Source organism: Muntiacus reevesi, chromosome 11, assembly GCF_963930625.1.
Source record: "Muntiacus reevesi chromosome 11, mMunRee1.1, whole genome shotgun sequence".
Taxonomy (NCBI): Eukaryota; Metazoa; Chordata; class Mammalia; order Artiodactyla; family Cervidae; genus Muntiacus; species Muntiacus reevesi.
The window spans coordinates 39,645,852-39,650,047 of NC_089259.1; the positions used below are offsets into that span (position 1 = coordinate 39,645,852).

At 51.5% G+C, this 4,196-nt stretch overlaps 1 pseudogene; it reads left to right on the forward strand.

The window, feature by feature from the left end:
* Nucleotides 1-1,609: 1,609 nt before the first annotated feature.
* On the forward strand, nucleotides 1,610-2,534 carry LOC136144134 (uncharacterized; annotated as a pseudogene).
* The last annotated feature ends 1,662 nt before the right edge of the window (nucleotides 2,535-4,196 follow it).

Genomic DNA, 4,196 nt, shown 5'->3' on the forward strand with positions numbered 1-4,196 from the left:
TTTTCCTTGGAGTTACTTTCACTGAAGATACTTTGTGGCAATGATATTTGCCTTCAAGAGAGTTGATTTAAGAAGAAGTTTTACCAATGTAAATTAATTTAAGTTCAAGATTGTTTTTGCAAATCACATTTATTACTTAAACATTATTTTTTTTAATAAAGACTTTTGAGGGAGATTATCTATTTCCCTATCTACCTATGGTGGATGTTTATTGTTAATTGGTCCATGAAATATCCATTCTCATCTTTTGTTAAGAGCATCCCAATTTTGGGGGTATTATCTCTCCTTGCTGATCTTCATTATGAAAGAATCTGAAAAACACCATGAAACTCCCTGGCCTGTGTAAATTTTCCACTTGCGCAGAATTTTCCGTTTGCAAAATAAGGATAGAGAAATGTAAACGGAACGTCTATAGGTTTCCCAATAACTGCACAAACAAGCCTGCTGTTTTCCGGAACCAACTGACGTCAAGCACCTGTACACAGATAAGATGACCCCATATGATACACATTATGTTACTTTTATGTTACTCATTCACTGTACTGGGTGTGCTAACGGTATACATTATGTTATTCATTCACTGTACTGGATGTGCTGACAATGTGACTTCTGCCTATAAAAGTCAGCTTACACTGCTATACGGTGCGACTCTGCCTCCGAGGAGACTAGAGTCGCCCGGCTTGCGCAAACCGACAATAAAGCCTCTTGCATATTGCATCTGCTGGACTGTTTATTGAGTCGCGGGAGCTCCTCTCCGGAACAGAGACCTGACGTTTGGGTCTTACATTTGGGGGCTCGTCCGGGATGGAGGAGACCCCGGATTCAATACCAGACCCCAGCAGGAGGTAAGTCCGGCCGGCAGTGAGTTTGTGTTGACTGTTGTCCTTTGTGCTTTGTGTTTAGTACCCGTACGGTACGGGCTTAGTAGAAATTCGTGAAGTGGACCGACGGGTCCATAGGCCTTCCGAATTTCAACCCTGGAGGACGCTCCGGGGGGGTTCTGAGTGGCTGGGGACGAGCAGGCCGTCCTCAACCCCGGGGGTCAACGACTTCGGCCTCTGCCCCCGTCTGATTCTTTGGTTGAACTTTGGCGCCGATACTGTGCCGCGCGGCTTCTGGTCTGCATTCTGTGTGTCTGTACTGTCTGTGTGTTGGTGTACTTTTGTGTCCCCCTTCCCTCCGGCATGGGACCCAGACTAACTACCCCCCTAAGTTTGACTCTAGAGCACTGGAAGGACGTCAAAGGATGAGCCAGTAACCTGTCAGTAGAAATCAGGAGGAAAAAGTGGCAAACCCTTTGCAGCTCCGAGTGGCCAGCCTTCAATGTGGGATGGCCTCAGGAGGGCAGTTTTAACATTGATTGTATTTTGCAGATCAAAGAATGGGTGTTTGACACAGGACTCCATGGACACCCTAACCAAGTCCCCTACATAATTACCTGGGAGAGTCTGGCCCAGGACCCGCCATCCTGGGTGGCACCTTTCGTGGCAGAAAAGCCGAAGATTCCCGGTGCTGATACACCCACGGCCCCACCAGCCCAGTCCCCTCTTTACCCCATTTTAGAAAAAGAAAAATTGACCGCCAAAACGAAACCAGTCATCCCGCCGGGATGAGGACGGCCGCGACTGCAGCCGCCGCCGCAGGAGCGCGCTCCCCGCCCCTTCCCGCCCGCCGCCCGCTCTCCTCCCAGGCCGCCCCCGTCCGCCTCCCCTGAGGCCCGCTCCCCTGACCCCACTGGCCCAGCGGCGACCAGCGGGGAGATTAATACTTCATCCCCCATCGCCTCCAGCTTTTGCAGGCTCTGCTGACCGTAGAAGAGAGACAGAGAGTTGTCCTGGAAGCAAAAAAAAAAAAAAAAAAAAAAACGTGCCCGGGCCCAACGGGGCCCCTACTCTCCTTCCAAATGAAGTTGATGCAGCCTCCCCCTGACGCGTCCGGACTGGGACTACAGCACCCCTGCTGGTAGGGAGCAGCTCCGTCTCTATCGCCAGGTTCTCCTTGCGGGTCTCAAGGGTGCCGGGAGGCGCCCCACCAATTTGGCCCAGGTAAGAGCAGTAACACAGGGACAGGAGGAGACCCCGGCGGCTTTCCTTGAAAGGCTCATGGAGGCATACCGTATGTATACCCCTTTCGATCCTAGTAGCCCCGAGCATAGGGGAAATGTCTCCATGGCCTTCATAGGGCAGTCGGCGCCGGACATTAGAAATAAATTACAAAGGTTAGAAGGACTTCAAGATTATAGCTTGCAGGATCTAATGAGAAAGGCAGAAAGGATTTACAATAAGAGAGAAACTCCAGGAGAAACGAGAAAAAGGCGTAACAGAGAGTTGAGCAGAATTTTGGCCACCGTAGTTCAGCCTAGGTCAGAGCCAGGAAGGAGAGACAGGTTGGGAGGCAATAGGCGACCGAGAATAGACCGTGACCAATGTGCCTACTGTAAAGAAAGAGGCCACTGGATAAAAGACTGCCCAAAGAAACCACGGGATTCGCGAAGAAAATCCTCCAAGGTCTTGTCCTTGGATGAAGATTAGGACAGTCAGGGCCAGGAGCCCCCCTCCCCGAGCCCTGGGTAACATTAAAAATAGGGGGGCAGCCAGTGACCTGTATGGTGGACACAGGCGCTCAGCACTCTGTATTAACCCAGACCAACGGACCCATGAGCACCAGGACCGCGTGGGTACAAGGAGCTACAGGAGGAAAGCTGTGCCGATGGACTACTGAACGGAAGGTGCACCTGGCCTCCGGTAAGGTGACTCATTCCTTCCTCCATGTTCCGAACTGTCCGTTCCCCTTGTTGGGGAGGGACCTTCTCTCTAAAGTCGGAGCCCAAATTCAGTTTCATGAAAAGGGGGCCTCCATTACAGGACCCGGAGGGGCCCCCCTTCAAATTTTGACCATAAAGTTAGAAGATGAATACAAATTATTAGAGTCCAAAACCTTGCCAATGGGTCCCATCCAAGACTGGATACGGAAGTACCCTCTAGCCTGGGCAGAGACTGCAGGAATGGGGCTAGCAATGGGACAGCCGCCCATTGTCGTTGAATTAAAATCCTCGGCTACCCCCATTTCGGTGAAACAGTACCCCATGTCTGAGGAGGCTTACAAGGGAATCAGACCCCATATACAACGGCTCCTCAAGCTGGGCGTCCTTGAGCCCTGCAGATCAGCCTGGAACACTCCTCTACTCCCTGTCAAGAAGCCAGGTACGGGAGATTACCGGCCAGTGCAGGACTTGAGAGAAATAAACAAGCGGGTAAAAGACATCCACCCGACGGTGCCGAACCTGTACAATCTGCTTAGCACCCTACCCCCTTCCCATACATGGTATACGGTATTGGATTTAAAAGATGCCTTCTTTTGCCTGAGGCTAAGTCCACAAAGCCGACCCTTGTTCGCTTTTGAATGGAGAGATCCAGAAGCTGGCCTGTCGGGGCAGCTGACATGGACTAGACTACCGCAAGGATTCAAAAATAGCCCCACCCTGTTTGATGAAGCCCTACATCAAGACCTGGCTGCCTTTCGGACACAACACCCCGCCCTGGTGCTTCTGCAGTATGTAGATGACCTGCTGCTGGCGGCCCCCACGGAACTGGATTGCAACAAAGGTACGGGGGCCCTGTTGGAGACTCTGGGAGAACTGGGGTACCGCGCCTCGGCAAAGAAAGCCCAAATTTGCCAAACTAAAGTGAATTATCTGGGGTACCAGCTAGAAAATGGACAGCGATGGCTGACAGAAGCCCGGAAACAAACGGTATCACAGATACCGCCTCCAACAACTCCCCCCAGATGAGAGAGTTTCTAGGCACTGCGGGATTCTGTAGGCTTTGGATTCCCGGGTTCGCAGAAATGGCAGCACCCCTTTACCCCCTAACCAAGCAAAACACCCCCTTCCTTTGGGGAAAGGCCCAACAAGAAGCATTTGGTAACATCAAAAAGGCCCTCTTGAGTGCCCCAGCCCTAGGGCTCCCGGACATATCCAAGCCCTTTGAGCTCTTCGTAGACGAAAAACAAGGGATTGCTAAGGGGGTACTAACTCAAAACCTAGGACCCTGGAAGAGGCCCATCGCATATCTCTCCAAAAGATTGGACAATGTTGCGGCAGGCTGGCCACCATGCCTACGGATGGTGGCGGCCATTGCCACGCTTATCAAAGACTCTAACAAATTAACCATGGGCCAACCCCTTAAAATAACTGC